The sequence below is a fragment of the Lactuca serriola genome, chromosome 1 (genome assembly GCF_051521515.1).
Source record: "Lactuca serriola cultivar US96UC23 chromosome 1, Lser_US96UC23_V15, whole genome shotgun sequence".
NCBI classification, from domain to species: domain Eukaryota; kingdom Viridiplantae; phylum Streptophyta; class Magnoliopsida; order Asterales; family Asteraceae; genus Lactuca; species Lactuca serriola.
Genome location: NC_136408.1, coordinates 207,611,975 through 207,627,224, shown reverse-complemented (window position 1 = coordinate 207,627,224; position 15,250 = coordinate 207,611,975). Strand labels below are relative to the sequence as shown.

General features: G+C 50.7%; 45 non-coding genes across 45 annotated transcripts; all 45 read right to left on the bottom strand.

Moving 5' to 3' along the window:
* Positions 1-151: 151 nt before the first annotated feature.
* On the bottom strand, positions 152-270 carry LOC145082134 (5S ribosomal RNA). The gene has a single exon (XR_013696666.1). It is a non-coding gene; the product is annotated as a 5S ribosomal RNA (ribosomal RNA).
* A 218-nt stretch (positions 271-488) lies between these two features.
* On the bottom strand, positions 489-607 carry LOC145082133 (5S ribosomal RNA). Its single transcript, XR_013696665.1, has one exon. It is a non-coding gene; the product is annotated as a 5S ribosomal RNA (ribosomal RNA).
* A 219-nt stretch (positions 608-826) lies between these two features.
* Positions 827-945, bottom strand: LOC145084534 (5S ribosomal RNA). Its single transcript, XR_013698977.1, has one exon. It is a non-coding gene; the product is annotated as a 5S ribosomal RNA (ribosomal RNA).
* Positions 946-1,162: 217 nt separating this feature from the next.
* On the bottom strand, positions 1,163-1,281 carry LOC145082131 (5S ribosomal RNA). The gene has a single exon (XR_013696664.1). It is a non-coding gene; the product is annotated as a 5S ribosomal RNA (ribosomal RNA).
* Positions 1,282-1,498: 217 nt separating this feature from the next.
* LOC145082130 (5S ribosomal RNA) lies at positions 1,499-1,617 on the bottom strand. The gene has a single exon (XR_013696663.1). It is a non-coding gene; the product is annotated as a 5S ribosomal RNA (ribosomal RNA).
* Positions 1,618-1,835: 218 nt separating this feature from the next.
* On the bottom strand, positions 1,836-1,954 carry LOC145082129 (5S ribosomal RNA). The gene has a single exon (XR_013696662.1). It is a non-coding gene; the product is annotated as a 5S ribosomal RNA (ribosomal RNA).
* Positions 1,955-2,172: 218 nt separating this feature from the next.
* Positions 2,173-2,291, bottom strand: LOC145082128 (5S ribosomal RNA). The gene has a single exon (XR_013696661.1). It is a non-coding gene; the product is annotated as a 5S ribosomal RNA (ribosomal RNA).
* Positions 2,292-2,509: 218 nt separating this feature from the next.
* LOC145082126 (5S ribosomal RNA) lies at positions 2,510-2,628 on the bottom strand. Its single transcript, XR_013696659.1, has one exon. It is a non-coding gene; the product is annotated as a 5S ribosomal RNA (ribosomal RNA).
* Positions 2,629-2,846: 218 nt separating this feature from the next.
* Positions 2,847-2,965, bottom strand: LOC145083248 (5S ribosomal RNA). The gene has a single exon (XR_013697727.1). It is a non-coding gene; the product is annotated as a 5S ribosomal RNA (ribosomal RNA).
* A 218-nt stretch (positions 2,966-3,183) lies between these two features.
* On the bottom strand, positions 3,184-3,302 carry LOC145082125 (5S ribosomal RNA). Its single transcript, XR_013696658.1, has one exon. It is a non-coding gene; the product is annotated as a 5S ribosomal RNA (ribosomal RNA).
* A 217-nt stretch (positions 3,303-3,519) lies between these two features.
* Positions 3,520-3,638, bottom strand: LOC145082124 (5S ribosomal RNA). The gene has a single exon (XR_013696657.1). It is a non-coding gene; the product is annotated as a 5S ribosomal RNA (ribosomal RNA).
* Positions 3,639-3,856: 218 nt separating this feature from the next.
* LOC145082123 (5S ribosomal RNA) lies at positions 3,857-3,975 on the bottom strand. The gene has a single exon (XR_013696656.1). It is a non-coding gene; the product is annotated as a 5S ribosomal RNA (ribosomal RNA).
* A 219-nt stretch (positions 3,976-4,194) lies between these two features.
* On the bottom strand, positions 4,195-4,313 carry LOC145082122 (5S ribosomal RNA). Its single transcript, XR_013696655.1, has one exon. It is a non-coding gene; the product is annotated as a 5S ribosomal RNA (ribosomal RNA).
* A 218-nt stretch (positions 4,314-4,531) lies between these two features.
* LOC145082807 (5S ribosomal RNA) lies at positions 4,532-4,650 on the bottom strand. The gene has a single exon (XR_013697309.1). It is a non-coding gene; the product is annotated as a 5S ribosomal RNA (ribosomal RNA).
* A 218-nt stretch (positions 4,651-4,868) lies between these two features.
* LOC145083247 (5S ribosomal RNA) lies at positions 4,869-4,987 on the bottom strand. The gene has a single exon (XR_013697726.1). It is a non-coding gene; the product is annotated as a 5S ribosomal RNA (ribosomal RNA).
* Positions 4,988-5,205: 218 nt separating this feature from the next.
* On the bottom strand, positions 5,206-5,324 carry LOC145082121 (5S ribosomal RNA). Its single transcript, XR_013696654.1, has one exon. It is a non-coding gene; the product is annotated as a 5S ribosomal RNA (ribosomal RNA).
* Positions 5,325-5,541: 217 nt separating this feature from the next.
* Positions 5,542-5,660, bottom strand: LOC145082120 (5S ribosomal RNA). The gene has a single exon (XR_013696653.1). It is a non-coding gene; the product is annotated as a 5S ribosomal RNA (ribosomal RNA).
* A 218-nt stretch (positions 5,661-5,878) lies between these two features.
* LOC145082119 (5S ribosomal RNA) lies at positions 5,879-5,997 on the bottom strand. Its single transcript, XR_013696652.1, has one exon. It is a non-coding gene; the product is annotated as a 5S ribosomal RNA (ribosomal RNA).
* A 218-nt stretch (positions 5,998-6,215) lies between these two features.
* On the bottom strand, positions 6,216-6,334 carry LOC145082118 (5S ribosomal RNA). Its single transcript, XR_013696651.1, has one exon. It is a non-coding gene; the product is annotated as a 5S ribosomal RNA (ribosomal RNA).
* Positions 6,335-6,552: 218 nt separating this feature from the next.
* Positions 6,553-6,671, bottom strand: LOC145082692 (5S ribosomal RNA). The gene has a single exon (XR_013697195.1). It is a non-coding gene; the product is annotated as a 5S ribosomal RNA (ribosomal RNA).
* A 217-nt stretch (positions 6,672-6,888) lies between these two features.
* LOC145084631 (5S ribosomal RNA) lies at positions 6,889-7,007 on the bottom strand. Its single transcript, XR_013699069.1, has one exon. It is a non-coding gene; the product is annotated as a 5S ribosomal RNA (ribosomal RNA).
* A 218-nt stretch (positions 7,008-7,225) lies between these two features.
* LOC145082117 (5S ribosomal RNA) lies at positions 7,226-7,344 on the bottom strand. Its single transcript, XR_013696650.1, has one exon. It is a non-coding gene; the product is annotated as a 5S ribosomal RNA (ribosomal RNA).
* Positions 7,345-7,561: 217 nt separating this feature from the next.
* Positions 7,562-7,680, bottom strand: LOC145082115 (5S ribosomal RNA). Its single transcript, XR_013696648.1, has one exon. It is a non-coding gene; the product is annotated as a 5S ribosomal RNA (ribosomal RNA).
* A 217-nt stretch (positions 7,681-7,897) lies between these two features.
* LOC145082114 (5S ribosomal RNA) lies at positions 7,898-8,016 on the bottom strand. The gene has a single exon (XR_013696647.1). It is a non-coding gene; the product is annotated as a 5S ribosomal RNA (ribosomal RNA).
* A 218-nt stretch (positions 8,017-8,234) lies between these two features.
* LOC145083347 (5S ribosomal RNA) lies at positions 8,235-8,353 on the bottom strand. Its single transcript, XR_013697821.1, has one exon. It is a non-coding gene; the product is annotated as a 5S ribosomal RNA (ribosomal RNA).
* Positions 8,354-8,571: 218 nt separating this feature from the next.
* Positions 8,572-8,690, bottom strand: LOC145082113 (5S ribosomal RNA). The gene has a single exon (XR_013696646.1). It is a non-coding gene; the product is annotated as a 5S ribosomal RNA (ribosomal RNA).
* A 218-nt stretch (positions 8,691-8,908) lies between these two features.
* LOC145082112 (5S ribosomal RNA) lies at positions 8,909-9,027 on the bottom strand. The gene has a single exon (XR_013696645.1). It is a non-coding gene; the product is annotated as a 5S ribosomal RNA (ribosomal RNA).
* A 217-nt stretch (positions 9,028-9,244) lies between these two features.
* Positions 9,245-9,363, bottom strand: LOC145082111 (5S ribosomal RNA). Its single transcript, XR_013696644.1, has one exon. It is a non-coding gene; the product is annotated as a 5S ribosomal RNA (ribosomal RNA).
* Positions 9,364-9,581: 218 nt separating this feature from the next.
* LOC145083199 (5S ribosomal RNA) lies at positions 9,582-9,700 on the bottom strand. The gene has a single exon (XR_013697682.1). It is a non-coding gene; the product is annotated as a 5S ribosomal RNA (ribosomal RNA).
* Positions 9,701-9,918: 218 nt separating this feature from the next.
* LOC145082110 (5S ribosomal RNA) lies at positions 9,919-10,037 on the bottom strand. The gene has a single exon (XR_013696643.1). It is a non-coding gene; the product is annotated as a 5S ribosomal RNA (ribosomal RNA).
* A 219-nt stretch (positions 10,038-10,256) lies between these two features.
* Positions 10,257-10,375, bottom strand: LOC145082109 (5S ribosomal RNA). The gene has a single exon (XR_013696642.1). It is a non-coding gene; the product is annotated as a 5S ribosomal RNA (ribosomal RNA).
* A 218-nt stretch (positions 10,376-10,593) lies between these two features.
* On the bottom strand, positions 10,594-10,712 carry LOC145082108 (5S ribosomal RNA). The gene has a single exon (XR_013696641.1). It is a non-coding gene; the product is annotated as a 5S ribosomal RNA (ribosomal RNA).
* Positions 10,713-10,930: 218 nt separating this feature from the next.
* LOC145082107 (5S ribosomal RNA) lies at positions 10,931-11,049 on the bottom strand. Its single transcript, XR_013696640.1, has one exon. It is a non-coding gene; the product is annotated as a 5S ribosomal RNA (ribosomal RNA).
* A 218-nt stretch (positions 11,050-11,267) lies between these two features.
* LOC145082105 (5S ribosomal RNA) lies at positions 11,268-11,386 on the bottom strand. The gene has a single exon (XR_013696639.1). It is a non-coding gene; the product is annotated as a 5S ribosomal RNA (ribosomal RNA).
* Positions 11,387-11,603: 217 nt separating this feature from the next.
* LOC145082103 (5S ribosomal RNA) lies at positions 11,604-11,722 on the bottom strand. Its single transcript, XR_013696637.1, has one exon. It is a non-coding gene; the product is annotated as a 5S ribosomal RNA (ribosomal RNA).
* Positions 11,723-11,940: 218 nt separating this feature from the next.
* Positions 11,941-12,059, bottom strand: LOC145083005 (5S ribosomal RNA). Its single transcript, XR_013697499.1, has one exon. It is a non-coding gene; the product is annotated as a 5S ribosomal RNA (ribosomal RNA).
* Positions 12,060-12,276: 217 nt separating this feature from the next.
* Positions 12,277-12,395, bottom strand: LOC145082102 (5S ribosomal RNA). Its single transcript, XR_013696636.1, has one exon. It is a non-coding gene; the product is annotated as a 5S ribosomal RNA (ribosomal RNA).
* A 218-nt stretch (positions 12,396-12,613) lies between these two features.
* On the bottom strand, positions 12,614-12,732 carry LOC145083290 (5S ribosomal RNA). Its single transcript, XR_013697767.1, has one exon. It is a non-coding gene; the product is annotated as a 5S ribosomal RNA (ribosomal RNA).
* Positions 12,733-12,950: 218 nt separating this feature from the next.
* On the bottom strand, positions 12,951-13,069 carry LOC145083198 (5S ribosomal RNA). The gene has a single exon (XR_013697681.1). It is a non-coding gene; the product is annotated as a 5S ribosomal RNA (ribosomal RNA).
* A 218-nt stretch (positions 13,070-13,287) lies between these two features.
* Positions 13,288-13,406, bottom strand: LOC145082101 (5S ribosomal RNA). The gene has a single exon (XR_013696635.1). It is a non-coding gene; the product is annotated as a 5S ribosomal RNA (ribosomal RNA).
* A 219-nt stretch (positions 13,407-13,625) lies between these two features.
* LOC145082100 (5S ribosomal RNA) lies at positions 13,626-13,744 on the bottom strand. Its single transcript, XR_013696634.1, has one exon. It is a non-coding gene; the product is annotated as a 5S ribosomal RNA (ribosomal RNA).
* A 218-nt stretch (positions 13,745-13,962) lies between these two features.
* Positions 13,963-14,081, bottom strand: LOC145082099 (5S ribosomal RNA). Its single transcript, XR_013696633.1, has one exon. It is a non-coding gene; the product is annotated as a 5S ribosomal RNA (ribosomal RNA).
* A 218-nt stretch (positions 14,082-14,299) lies between these two features.
* Positions 14,300-14,418, bottom strand: LOC145082097 (5S ribosomal RNA). Its single transcript, XR_013696631.1, has one exon. It is a non-coding gene; the product is annotated as a 5S ribosomal RNA (ribosomal RNA).
* Positions 14,419-14,636: 218 nt separating this feature from the next.
* LOC145082096 (5S ribosomal RNA) lies at positions 14,637-14,755 on the bottom strand. The gene has a single exon (XR_013696630.1). It is a non-coding gene; the product is annotated as a 5S ribosomal RNA (ribosomal RNA).
* Positions 14,756-14,972: 217 nt separating this feature from the next.
* On the bottom strand, positions 14,973-15,091 carry LOC145082095 (5S ribosomal RNA). The gene has a single exon (XR_013696628.1). It is a non-coding gene; the product is annotated as a 5S ribosomal RNA (ribosomal RNA).
* Between the last annotated feature and the right edge of the window lie 159 nt (positions 15,092-15,250).

Below are 15,250 nucleotides of genomic sequence, written 5' to 3'. Positions count from 1 at the left end.
GAGGCGTGGGACCCACGTGAGGGATCGGCTCCGTTCGGGAAACGCGGAAACAATCAACGATGAACCGGATGCCGCCCGAGCATAGACATAGCAAGAAAGAAAAAAAAAACGCACCTAAAACCTAAAAAAACGCAAACGGGCAACGAAAAAGGGGGTGCAACACGAGGACTTCCCAGGGGGTCACCCATCCTAGTACTACTCTCGCCCAAGCACGCTTAACTGCGGAGTTCTGATGGGATCCGGTGCATTAGTGCTGGTATGATCGCACCCGAAATACTATCCATGCTTATTGTTTTTATGTCTTACAAGACGCAGAACGTCGTTTGCTTTCGTACGCGAGGCGTGGGACCCACGTGAGGGATCGGCTCCGTTCGGGAAACGCGGAAACAATCAACGATGAACCGGATGCCGCCCGAGCATAGACATAGCAAGAAAGAAAAAAAAAACGCACCTAAAACCTAAAAAAACGCAAACGGGCAACGAAAAAGGGGGTGCAACACGAGGACTTCCCAGGGGGTCACCCATCCTAGTACTACTCTCGCCCAAGCACGCTTAACTGCGGAGTTCTGATGGGATCCGGTGCATTAGTGCTGGTATGATCGCACCCGAAATACTATCCATGCTTATTGTTTTTATGTCTTACAAGACGCAGAACGTCGTTTGCTTTCGTACGCGAGGCGTGGGACCCACGTGAGGGATCGGCTCCGTTCGGGAAACGCGGAAACAATCAACGATGAACCGGATGCCGCCCGAGCATAGACATAGCAAGAAAGAAAAAAAAAAACGCACCTAAAACCTAAAAAAACGCAAACGGGCAACGAAAAAGGGGGTGCAACACGAGGACTTCCCAGGGGGTCACCCATCCTAGTACTACTCTCGCCCAAGCACGCTTAACTGCGGATTTCTGATGGGATCCGGTGCATTAGTGCTGGTATGATCGCACCCGAAATACTATCCATGCTTATTGTTTTTATGTCTTACAAGACGCAGAACGTCGTTTCCTTTCGAACGCGAGGCGTCGGACCCACGTGAGGGATCGGCTCCGTTCGGGAAACGCGGAAACAATCAACGATGAACCGGATGCCGCCCGAGCATAGACATAGCAAGAAAGAAAAAAAAACGCACCTAAAACCTAAAAAAACGCAAACGGGCAACGAAAAAGGGGGTGCAACACGAGGACTTCCCAGGGGGTCACCCATCCTAGTACTACTCTCGCCCAAGCACGCTTAACTGCGGAGTTCTGATGGGATCCGGTGCATTAGTGCTGGTATGATCGCACCCGAAATACTATCCATGCTTATTGTTTTTATGTCTTACAAGACGCAGAACGTCGTTTGCTTTCGTACGCGAGGCGTGGGACCCACGTGAGGGATCGGCTCCGTTCAGGAAACGCGGAAACAATTAACGATGAACCGGATGCCGCCCGAGCATAGACATAGCAAGAAAGAAAAAAAAACGCACCTAAAACCTAAAAAAACGCAAACGGGCAACGAAAAAGGGGGTGCAACACGAGGACTTCCCAGGGGGTCACCCATCCTAGTACTACTCTCGCCCAAGCACGCTTAACTGCGGAGTTCTGATGGGATCCGGTGCATTAGTGCTGGTATGATCGCACCCGAAATACTATCCATGCTTATTGTTTTTATGTCTTACAAGACGCAGAACGTCGTTTGCTTTCGAACGCGAGGCGTGGGACCCACGTGAGGGATCGGCTCCGTTCGGGAAACGCGGAAACAATCAACGATGAACCGGATGCCGCCCGAGCATAGACATAGCAAGAAAGAAAAAAAAAACGCACCTAAAACCTAAAAAAACGCAAACGGGCAACGAAAAAGGGGGTGCAACACGAGGACTTCCCAGGGGGTCACCCATCCTAGTACTACTCTCGCCCAAGCACGCTTAACTGCGGAGTTCTGATGGGATCCGGTGCATTAGTGCTGGTATGATCGCACCCGAAATACTATCCATGCTTATTATTTTTATGTCTTACAAGACGCAGAACGTCGTTTGCTTTCGTACGCGAGGCGTGGGACCCACGTGAGGGATCGGCTCCGTTCGGGAAACGCGGAAACAATCAACGATGAACCGGATGCCGCCCGAGCATAGACATAGCAAGAAAGAAAAAAAAAACGCACCTAAAACCTAAAAAAACGCAAACGGGCAACGAAAAAGGGGGTGCAACACGAGGACTTCCCAGGGGGTCACCCATCCTAGTACTACTCTCGCCCAAGCACGCTTAACTGCGGAGTTCTGATGGGATCCGGTGCATTAGTGCTGGTATGATCGCACCCGAAATACTATCCATGCTTATTGTTTTTATGTCTTACAAGACGCAGAACGTCGTTTGCTTTCGTACGCGAGGCGTGGGACCCACGTGAGGGATCGGCTCCGTTCGGGAAACGCGGAAACAATCAACGATGAACCGGATGCCGCCCGAGCATAGACATAGCAAGAAAGAAAAAAAAAACGCACCTAAAACCTAAAAAAACGCAAACGGGCAACGAAAAAGGGGGTGCAACACGAGGACTTCCCAGGGGGTCACCCATCCTAGTACTACTCTCGCCCAAGCACGCTTAACTGCGGAGTTCTGATGGGATCCGGTGCATTAGTGCTGGTATGATCGCACCCGAAATACTATCCATGCTTATTGTTTTTATGTCTTACAAGACGCAGAACGTCGTTTGCTTTCGAACGCGAGGCGTGGGACCCACGTGAGGGATCGGCTCCGTTCGGGAAACGCGGAAACAATCAACGATGAACCGGATGCCGCCCGAGCATAGACATAGCAAGAAAGAAAAAAAAAACGCACCTAAAACCTAAAAAAACGCAAACGGGCAACGAAAAAGGGGGTGCAACACGAGGACTTCCCAGGGGGTCACCCATCCTAGTACTACTCTCGCCCAAGCACGTTTAACTGCGGAGTTCTGATGGGATCCGGTGCATTAGTGCTGGTATGATCGCACCCGAAATACTATCCATGCTTATTATTTTTATGTCTTACAAGACGCAGAACGTCGTTTGCTTTCGTACGCGAGGCGTGGGACCCACGTGAGGGATCGGCTCCGTTCGGGAAACGCGGAAACAATCAACGATGAACCGGATGCCGCCCGAGCATAGACATAGCAAGAAAGAAAAAAAAAACGCACCTAAAACCTAAAAAAACGCAAACGGGCAACGAAAAAGGGGGTGCAACACGAGGACTTCCCAGGGGGTCACCCATCCTAGTACTACTCTCGCCCAAGCACGCTTAACTGCGGAGTTCTGATGGGATCCGGTGCATTAGTGCTGGTATGATCGCACCCGAAATACTATCCATGCTTATTGTTTTTATGTCTTACAAGACGCAGAACGTCGTTTGCTTTCGTACGCGAGGCGTGGGACCCACGTGAGGGATCGGCTCCGTTCGGGAAACGCGGAAACAATCAACGATGAACCGGATGCCGCCCGAGCATAGACATAGCAAGAAAGAAAAAAAAACGCACCTAAAACCTAAAAAAACGCAAACGGGCAACGAAAAAGGGGGTGCAACACGAGGACTTCCCAGGGGGTCACCCATCCTAGTACTACTCTCGCCCAAGCACGCTTAACTGCGGAGTTCTGATGGGATCCGGTGCATTAGTGCTGGTATGATCGCACCCGAAATACTATCCATGCTTATTGTTTTTATGTCTTACAAGACGCAGAACGTCGTTTGCTTTCGTACGCGAGGCGTGGGACCCACGTGAGGGATCGGCTCCGTTCGGGAAACGCGGAAACAATCAACGATGAACCGGATGCCGCCCGAGCATAGACATAGCAAGAAAGAAAAAAAAAACGCACCTAAAACCTAAAAAAACGCAAACGGGCAACGAAAAAGGGGGTGCAACACGAGGACTTCCCAGGGGGTCACCCATCCTAGTACTACTCTCGCCCAAGCACGCTTAACTGCGGAGTTCTGATGGGATCCGGTGCATTAGTGCTGGTATGATCGCACCCGAAATACTATCCATGCTTATTGTTTTTATGTCTTACAAGACGCAGAACGTCGTTTGCTTTCGAACGCGAGGCGTCGGACCCACGTGAGGGATCGGCTCCGTTCGGGAAACGCGGAAACAATCAACGATGAACCGGATGCCGCCCGAGCATAGACATAGCAAGAAAGAAAAAAAAAAACGCACCTAAAACCTAAAAAAACGCAAACGGGCAACGAAAAAGGGGGTGCAACACGAGGACTTCCCAGGGGGTCACCCATCCTAGTACTACTCTCGCCCAAGCACGCTTAACTGCGGAGTTCTGATGGGATCCGGTGCATTAGTGCTGGTATGATCGCACCCGAAATACTATCCATGCTTATTGTTTTTATGTCTTACAAGACGCAGAACGTCGTTTGCTTTCGTACGCGAGGCGTGGGACCCACGTGAGGGATCGGCTCCGTTCGGGAAACGCGGAAACAATCAACGATGAACCGGATGCCGCCCGAGCATAGACATAGCAAGAAAGAAAAAAAAAACGCACCTAAAACCTAAAAAAACGCAAACGGGCAACGAAAAAGGGGGTGCAATACGAGGACTTCCCAGGGGGTCACCCATCCTAGTACTACTCTCGCCCAAGCACGCTTAACTGCGGAGTTCTGATGGGATCCGGTGCATTAGTGCTGGTATGATCGCACCCGAAATACTATCCATGCTTATTGTTTTTATGTCTTACAAGACGCAGAACGTCGTTTGCTTTCGAACGCGAGGCGTGGGACCCACGTGAGGGATCGGCTCCGTTCGGGAAACGCGGAAACAATCAACGATGAACCGGATGCCGCCCGAGCATAGACATAGCAAGAAAGAAAAAAAAAACGCACCTAAAACCTAAAAAAACGCAAACGGGCAACGAAAAAGGGGGTGCAACACGAGGACTTCCCAGGGGGTCACCCATCCTAGTACTACTCTCGCCCAAGCACGTTTAACTGCGGAGTTCTGATGGGATCCGGTGCATTAGTGCTGGTATGATCGCACCCGAAATACTATCCATGCTTATTATTTTTATGTCTTACAAGACGCAGAACGTCGTTTGCTTTCGTACGCGAGGCGTGGGACCCACGTGAGGGATCGGCTCCGTTCGGGAAACGCGGAAACAATCAACGATGAACCGGATGCCGCCCGAGCATAGACATAGCAAGAAAGAAAAAAAAAACGCACCTAAAACCTAAAAAAACGCAAACGGGCAACGAAAAAGGGGGTGCAACACGAGGACTTCCCAGGGGGTCACCCATCCTAGTACTACTCTCGCCCAAGCACGCTTAACTGCGGAGTTCTGATGGGATCCGGTGCATTAGTGCTGGTATGATCGCACCCGAAATACTATCCATGCTTATTGTTTTTATGTCTTACAAGACGCAGAACGTCGTTTGCTTTCGTACGCGAGGCGTGGGACCCACGTGAGGGATCGGCTCCGTTCGGGAAACGCGGAAACAATCAACGATGAACCGGATGCCGCCCGAGCATAGACATAGCAAGAAAGAAAAAAAAACGCACCTAAAACCTAAAAAAACGCAAACGGGCAACGAAAAAGGGGGTGCAACACGAGGACTTCCCAGGGGGTCACCCATCCTAGTACTACTCTCGCCCAAGCACGCTTAACTGCGGAGTTCTGATGGGATCCGGTGCATTAGTGCTGGTATGATCGCACCCGAAATACTATCCATGCTTATTGTTTTTATGTCTTACAAGACGCAGAACGTCGTTTGCTTTCGTACGCGAGGCGTGGGACCCACGTGAGGGATCGGCTCCGTTCGGGAAACGCGGAAACAATCAACGATGAACCGGATGCCGCCCGAGCATAGACATAGCAAGAAAGAAAAAAAAAACGCACCTAAAACCTAAAAAAACGCAAACGGGCAACGAAAAAGGGGGTGCAACACGAGGACTTCCCAGGGGGTCACCCATCCTAGTACTACTCTCGCCCAAGCACGCTTAACTGCGGAGTTCTGATGGGATCCGGTGCATTAGTGCTGGTATGATCGCACCCGAAATACTATCCATGCTTATTGTTTTTATGTCTTACAAGACGCAGAACGTCGTTTGCTTTCGAACGCGAGGCGTCGGACCCACGTGAGGGATCGGCTCCGTTCGGGAAACGCGGAAACAATCAACGATGAACCGGATGCCGCCCGAGCATAGACATAGCAAGAAAGAAAAAAAAAACGCACCTAAAACCTAAAAAAACGCAAACGGGCAACGAAAAAGGGGGTGCAACACGAGGACTTCCCAGGGGGTCACCCATCCTAGTACTACTCTCGCCCAAGCACGCTTAACTGCGGAGTTCTGATGGGATCCGGTGCATTAGTGCTGGTATGATCGCACCCGAAATACTATCCATGCTTATTGTTTTTATGTCTTACAAGACGCAGAACGTCGTTTGCTTTCGTACGCGAGGCGTGGGACCCACGTGAGGGATCGGCTCCGTTCGGGAAACGCGGAAACAATCAACGATGAACCGGATGCCGCCCGAGCATAGACATAGCAAGAAAGAAAAAAAAAACGCACCTAAAACCTAAAAAAACGCAAACGGGCAACGAAAAAGGGGGTGCAATACGAGGACTTCCCAGGGGGTCACCCATCCTAGTACTACTCTCGCCCAAGCACGCTTAACTGCGGAGTTCTGATGGGATCCGGTGCATTAGTGCTGGTATGATCGCACCCGAAATACTATCCATGCTTATTGTTTTTATGTCTTACAAGACGCAGAACGTCGTTTGCTTTCGTACGCGAGGCGTGGGACCCACGTGAGGGATCGGCTCCGTTCGGGAAACGCGGAAACAATCAACGATGAACCGGATGCCGCCCGAGCATAGACATAGCAAGAAAGAAAAAAAAACGCACCTAAAACCTAAAAAAACGCAAACGGGCAACGAAAAAGGGGGTGCAACACGAGGACTTCCCAGGGGGTCACCCATCCTAGTACTACTCTCGCCCAAGCACGCTTAACTGCGGAGTTCTGATGGGATCCGGTGCATTAGTGTTGGTATGATCGCACCCGAAATACTATCCATGCTTATTGTTTTTATGTCTTACAAGACGCAGAACGTCGTTTGCTTTCGTACGCGAGGCGTGGGACCCACGTGAGGGATCGGCTCCGTTCGGGAAACGCGGAAACAATCAACGATGAACCGGATGCCGCCCGAGCATAGACATAGCAAGAAAGAAAAAAAAAACGCACCTAAAACCTAAAAAAACGCAAACGGGCAACGAAAAAGGGGGTGCAACACGAGGACTTCCCAGGGGGTCACCCATCCTAGTACTACTCTCGCCCAAGCACGCTTAACTGCGGAGTTCTGATGGGATCCGGTGCATTAGTGCTGGTATGATCGCACCCGAAATACTATCCATGCTTATTGTTTTTATGTCTTACAAGACGCAGAACGTCGTTTGCTTTCGAACGCGAGGCGTCGGACCCACGTGAGGGATCGGCTCCGTTCGGGAAACGCGGAAACAATCAACGATGAACCGGATGCCGCCCGAGCATAGACATAGCAAGAAAGAAAAAAAAACGCACCTAAAACCTAAAAAAACGCAAACGGGCAACGAAAAAGGGGGTGCAACACGAGGACTTCCCAGGGGGTCACCCATCCTAGTACTACTCTCGCCCAAGCACGCTTAACTGCGGAGTTCTGATGGGATCCGGTGCATTAGTGCTGGTATGATCGCACCCGAAATACTATCCATGCTTATTGTTTTTATGTCTTACAAGACGCAGAACGTCGTTTGCTTTCGTACGCGAGGCGTGGGACCCACGTGAGGGATCGGCTCCGTTCGGGAAACGCGGAAACAATCAACGATGAACCGGATGCCGCCCGAGCATAGACATAGCAAGAAAGAAAAAAAAACGCACCTAAAACCTAAAAAAACGCAAACGGGCAACGAAAAAGGGGGTGCAACACGAGGACTTCCCAGGGGGTCACCCATCCTAGTACTACTCTCGCCCAAGCACGCTTAACTGCGGAGTTCTGATGGGATCCGGTGCATTAGTGCTGGTATGATCGCACCCGAAATACTATCCATGCTTATTGTTTTTATGTCTTACAAGACGCAGAACGTCGTTTGCTTTCGAACGCGAGGCGTGGGACCCACGTGAGGGATCGGCTCCGTTCGGGAAACGCGGAAACAATCAACGATGAACCGGATGCCGCCCGAGCATAGACATAGCAAGAAAGAAAAAAAAAACGCACCTAAAACCTAAAAAAACGCAAACGGGCAACGAAAAAGGGGGTGCAACACGAGGACTTCACAGGGGGTCACCCATCCTAGTACTACTCTCGCCCAAGCACGCTTAACTGCGGAGTTCTGATGGGATCCGGTGCATTAGTGCTGGTATGATCGCACCCGAAATACTATCCATGCTTATTGTTTTTATGTCTTACAAGACGCAGAACGTCGTTTGCTTTCGTACGCGAGGCGTGGGACCCACGTGAGGGATCGGCTCCGTTCGGGAAACGCGGAAACAATCAACGATGAACCGGATGCCGCCCGAGCATAGACATAGCAAGAAAGAAAAAAAAAACGCACCTAAAACCTAAAAAAACGCAAACGGGCAACGAAAAAGGGGGTGCAACACGAGGACTTCCCAGGGGGTCACCCATCCTAGTACTACTCTCGCCCAAGCACGCTTAACTGCGGAGTTCTGATGGGATCCGGTGCATTAGTGCTGGTATGATCGCACCCGAAATACTATCCATGCTTATTATTTTTATGTCTTACAAGACGCAGAACGTCGTTTGCTTTCGTACGCGAGGCGTGGGACCCACGTGAGGGATCGGCTCCGTTCGGGAAACGCGGAAACAATCAACGATGAACCGGATGCCGCCCGAGCATAGACATAGCAAGAAAGAAAAAAAAAACGCACCTAAAACCTAAAAAAACGCAAACGGGCAACGAAAAAGGGGGTGCAACACGAGGACTTCCCAGGGGGTCACCCATCCTAGTACTACTCTCGCCCAAGCACGCTTAACTGCGGAGTTCTGATGGGATCCGGTGCATTAGTGCTGGTATGATCGCACCCGAAATACTATCCATGCTTATTGTTTTTATGTCTTACAAGACGCAGAACGTCGTTTGCTTTCGTACGCGAGGCGTGGGACCCACGTGAGGGATCGGCTCCGTTCGGGAAACGCGGAAACAATCAACGATGAACCGGATGCCGCCCGAGCATAGACATAGCAAGAAAGAAAAAAAAACGCACCTAAAACCTAAAAAAACGCAAACGGGCAACGAAAAAGGGGGTGCAACACGAGGACTTCCCAGGGGGTCACCCATCCTAGTACTACTCTCGCCCAAGCACGCTTAACTGCGGAGTTCTGATGGGATCCGGTGCATTAGTGCTGGTATGATCGCACCCGAAATACTATCCATGCTTATTGTTTTTATGTCTTACAAGACGCAGAACGTCGTTTGCTTTCGTACGCGAGGCGTGGGACCCACGTGAGGGATCGGCTCCGTTCGGGAAACGCGGAAACAATCAACGATGAACCGGATGCCGCCCGAGCATAGACATAGCAAGAAAGAAAAAAAAAACGCACCTAAAACCTAAAAAAACGCAAACGGGCAACGAAAAAGGGGGTGCAACACGAGGACTTCCCAGGGGGTCACCCATCCTAGTACTACTCTCGCCCAAGCACGCTTAACTGCGGAGTTCTGATGGGATCCGGTGCATTAGTGCTGGTATGATCACACCCGAAATACTATCCATGCTTATTGTTTTTATGTCTTACAAGACGCAGAACGTCGTTTGCTTTCGAACGCGAGGCGTCGGACCCACGTGAGGGATCGGCTCCGTTCGGGAAACGCGGAAACAATCAACGATGAACCGGATGCCGCCCGAGCATAGACATAGCAAGAAAGAAAAAAAAAACGCACCTAAAACCTAAAAAAACGCAAACGGGCAACGAAAAAGGGGGTGCAACACGAGGACTTCCCAGGGGGTCACCCATCCTAGTACTACTCTCGCCCAAGCACGCTTAACTGCGGAGTTCTGATGGGATCCGGTGCATTAGTGCTGGTATGATCGCACCCGAAATACTATCCATGCTTATTGTTTTTATGTCTTACAAGACGCAGAACGTCGTTTGCTTTCGAACGCGAGGCGTGGGACCCACGTGAGGGATCGGCTCCGTTCGGGAAACGCGGAAACAATCAACGATGAACCGGATGCCGCCCGAGCATAGACATAGCAAGAAAGAAAAAAAAAACCGCACCTAAAACCTAAAAAAACGCAAACGGGCAACGAAAAAGGGGGTGCAACACGAGGACTTCCCAGGGGGTCACCCATCCTAGTACTACTCTCGCCCAAGCACGCTTAACTGCGGAGTTCTGATGGGATCCGGTGCATTAGTGCTGGTATGATCGCACCCGAAATACTATCCATGCTTATTGTTTTTATGTCTTACAAGACGCAGAACGTCGTTTGCTTTCGTACGCGAGGCGTGGGACCCACGTGAGGGATCGGCTCCGTTCGGGAAACGCGGAAACAATCAACGATGAACCGGATGCCGCCCGAGCATAGACATAGCAAGAAAGAAAAAAAAAACGCACCTAAAACCTAAAAAAACGCAAACGGGCAACGAAAAAGGGGGTGCAACACGAGGACTTCCCAGGGGGTCACCCATCCTAGTACTACTCTCGCCCAAGCACGCTTAACTGCGGAGTTCTGATGGGATCCGGTGCATTAGTGCTGGTATGATCGCACCCGAAATACTATCCATGCTTATTGTTTTTATGTCTTACAAGACGCAGAACGTCGTTTGCTTTCGAACGCGAGGCGTGGGACCCACGTGAGGGATCGGCTCCGTTCGGGAAACGCGGAAACAATCAACGATGAACCGGATGCCGCCCGAGCATAGACATAGCAAGAAAGAAAAAAAAAACGCACCTAAAACCTAAAAAAACGCAAACGGGCAACGAAAAAGGGGGTGCAACACGAGGACTTCCCAGGGGGTCACCCATCCTAGTACTACTCTCGCCCAAGCACGCTTAACTGCGGAGTTCTGATGGGATCCGGTGCATTAGTGCTGGTATGATCGCACCCGAAATACTATCCATGCTTATTATTTTTATGTCTTACAAGACGCAGAACGTCGTTTGCTTTCGTACGCGAGGCGTGGGACCCACGTGAGGGATCGGCTCCGTTCGGGAAACGCGGAAACAATCAACGATGAACCGGATGCCGCCCGAGCATAGACATAGCAAGAAAGAAAAAAAAAACGCACCTAAAACCTAAAAAAACGCAAACGGGCAACGAAAAAGGGGGTGCAACACGAGGACTTCCCAGGGGGTCACCCATCCTAGTACTACTCTCGCCCAAGCACGCTTAACTGCGGAGTTCTGATGGGATCCGGTGCATTAGTGCTGGTATGATCGCACCCGAAATACTATCCATGCTTATTGTTTTTATGTCTTACAAGACGCAGAACGTCGTTTGCTTTCGTACGCGAGGCGTGGGACCCACGTGAGGGATCGGCTCCGTTCGGGAAACGCGGAAACAATCAACGATGAACCGGATGCCGCCCGAGCATAGACATAGCAAGAAAGAAAAAAAAACGCACCTAAAACCTAAAAAAACGCAAACGGGCAACGAAAAAGGGGGTGCAACACGAGGACTTCCCAGGGGGTCACCCATCCTAGTACTACTCTCGCCCAAGCACGCTTAACTGCGGAGTTCTGATGGGATCCGGTGCATTAGTGCTGGTATGATCGCACCCGAAATACTATCCATGCTTATTGTTTTTATGTCTTACAAGACGCAGAACGTCGTTTGCTTTCGTACGCGAGGCGTGGGACCCACGTGAGGGATCGGCTCCGTTCGGGAAACGCGGAAACAATCAACGATGAACCGGATGCCGCCCGAGCATAGACATAGCAAGAAAGAAAAAAAAAACGCACCTAAAACCTAAAAAAACGCAAACGGGCAACGAAAAAGGGGGTGCAACACGAGGACTTCCCAGGGGGTCACCCATCCAAGTACTACTCTCGCCCAAGCACGCTTAACTGCGGAGTTCTGATGGGATCCGGTGCATTAGTGCTGGTATGATCGCACCCGAAATACTATCCATGCTTATTGTTTTTATGTCTTACAAGACGCAGAACGTCGTTTGCTTTCGAACGCGAGGCGTCGGACCCACGTGAGGGATCGGCTCCGTTCGGGAAACGCGGAAACAATCAACGATGAACCGGATGCCGCCCGAGCATAGACATAGCAAGAAAGAAAAAAAAACGCACCTAAAACCTAAAAAAACGCAAACGGGCAACGAAAAAGGGGGTGCAACACGAGGACTTCCCAGGGGGTCACCCATCCTAGTACTACTCTCGCCCAAGCACGCTTAACTGCGGAGTTCTGATGGGATCCGGTGCATTAGTGCTGGTATGATCGCACCCGAAATACTATCCATGCTTATTGTTTTTATGTCTTACAAGACGCAGAACGTCGTTTGCTTTCGAACGCGAGGCGTGGGACCCACGTGAGGGATCGGCTCCGTTCGGGAAACGCGGAAACAATCAACGATGAACCGGATGCCGCCCGAGCATAGACATAGCAAGAAAGAAAAAAAAAACGCACCTAAAACCTAAAAAAACGCAAACGGGCAACGAAAAAGGGGGTGCAACACGAGGACTTCCCAGGGGGTCACCCATCCTAGTACTACTCTCGCCCAAGCACGCTTAACTGCGGAGTTCTGATGGGATCCGGTGCATTGGTGCTGGTATGATCGCACCCGAAATACTATCCATGCTTATTATTTTTATGTCTTACAAGACGCAGAACGTCGTTTGCTTTCGTACGCGAGGCGTGGGACCCACGTGAGGGATCGGCTCCGTTCGGGAAACGCGGAAACAATCAACGATGAACCGGATGCCGCCCGAGCATAGACATAGCAAGAAAGAAAAAAAAAACGCACCTAAAACCTAAAAAAACGCAAACGGGCAACGAAAAAGGGGGTGCAACACGAGGACTTCCCAGGGGGTCACCCATCCTAGTACTACTCTCGCCCAAGCACGCTTAACTGCGGAGTTCTGATGGGATCCGGTGCATTAGTGCTGGTATGATCACACCCGAAATACTATCCATGCTTATTGTTTTTATGTCTTACAAGACGCAGAACGTCGTTTGCTTTCGAACGCGAGGCGTCGGACCCACGTGAGGGATCGGCTCCGTTCGGGAAACGCGGAAACAATCAACGATGAACCGGATGCCGCCCGAGCATAGACATAGCAAGAAAGAAAAAAAAAACGCACCTAAAACCTAAAAAAACGCAAACGGGCAACGAAAAAGGGGGTGCAACACGAGGACTTCCCAGGGGGTCACCCATCCTAGTACTACTCTCGCCCAAGCACGCTTAACTGCGGAGTTCTGATGGGATCCGGTGCATTAGTGCTGGTATGATCGCACCCGAAATACTATCCATGCTTATTGTTTTTATGTCTTACAAGACGCAGAACGTCGTTTGCTTTCGAACGCGAGGCGTGGGACCCACGTGAGGGATCGGCTCCGTTCGGGAAACGCGGAAACAATCAACGATGAACCGGATGCCGCCCGAGCATAGACATAGCAAGAAAGAAAAAAAAAACCGCACCTAAAACCTAAAAAAACGCAAACGGGCAACGAAAAAGGGGGTGCAACACGAGGACTTCCCAGGGGGTCACCCATCCTAGTACTACTCTCGCCCAAGCACGCTTAACTGCGGAGTTCTGATGGGATCCGGTGCATTAGTGCTGGTATGATCGCACCCGAAATACTATCCATGCTTATTGTTTTTATGTCTTACAAGACGCAGAACGTCGTTTGCTTTCGTACGCGAGGCGTGGGACCCACGTGAGGGATCGGCTCCGTTCGGGAAACGCGGAAACAATCAACGATGAACCGGATGCCGCCCGAGCATAGACATAGCAAGAAAGAAAAAAAAAACGCACCTAAAACCTAAAAAAACGCAAACGGGCAACGAAAAAGGGGGTGCAACACGAGGACTTCCCAGGGGGTCACCCATCCTAGTACTACTCTCGCCCAAGCACGCTTAACTGCGGAGTTCTGATGGGATCCGGTGCATTAGTGCTGGTATGATCGCACCCGAAATACTATCCATGCTTATTGTTTTTATGTCTTACAAGACGCAGAACGTCGTTTGCTTTCGAACGCGAGGCGTGGGACCCACGTGAGGGATCGGCTCCGTTCGGGAAACGCGGAAACAATCAACGATGAACCGGATGCCGCCCGAGCATAGACATAGCAAGAAAGAAAAAAAAAACGCACCTAAAACCTAAAAAAACGCAAACGGGCAACGAAAAAGGGGGTGCAACACGAGGACTTCCCAGGGGGTCACCCATCCTAGTACTACTCTCGCCCAAGCACGCTTAACTGCGGAGTTCTGATGGGATCCGGTGCATTAGTGCTGGTATGATCGCACCCGAAATACTATCCATGCTTATTATTTTTATGTCTTACAAGACGCAGAACGTCGTTTGCTTTCGTACGCGAGGCGTGGGACCCACGTGAGGGATCGGCTCCGTTCGGGAAACGCGGAAACAATCAACGATGAACCGGATGCCGCCCGAGCATAGACATAGCAAGAAAGAAAAAAAAAACGCACCTAAAACCTAAAAAAACGCAAACGGGCAACGAAAAAGGGGGTGCAACACGAGGACTTCCCAGGGGGTCACCCATCCTAGTACTACTCTCGCCCAAGCACGCTTAACTGCGGAGTTCTGATGGGATCCGGTGCATTAGTGCTGGTATGATCGCACCCGAAATACTATCCATGCTTATTGTTTTTATGTCTTACAAGACGCAGAACGTCGTTTGCTTTCGTACGCGAGGCGTGGGACCCACGTGAGGGATCGGCTCCGTTCGGGAAACGCGGAAACAATCAACGATGAACCGGATGCCGCCCGAGCATAGACATAGCAAGAAAGAAAAAAAAACGCACCTAAAACCTAAAAAAACGCAAACGGGCAACGAAAAAGGGGGTGCAACACGAGGACTTCCCAGGGGGTCACCCATCCTAGTACTACTCTCGCCCAAGCACGCTTAACTGCGGAGTTCTGATGGGATCCGGTGCATTAGTGCTGGTATGATCGCACCCGAAATACTATCCATGCTTATTGTTTTTATGTCTTACAAGACGCAGAACGTCGTTTGCTTTCGTACGCGAGGCGTGGGACCCACGTGAGGGATCGGCTCCGTTCGGGAAACGCGGAAACAATCAACGATGAACCGGATGCCGCCCGAGCATAGACATAGC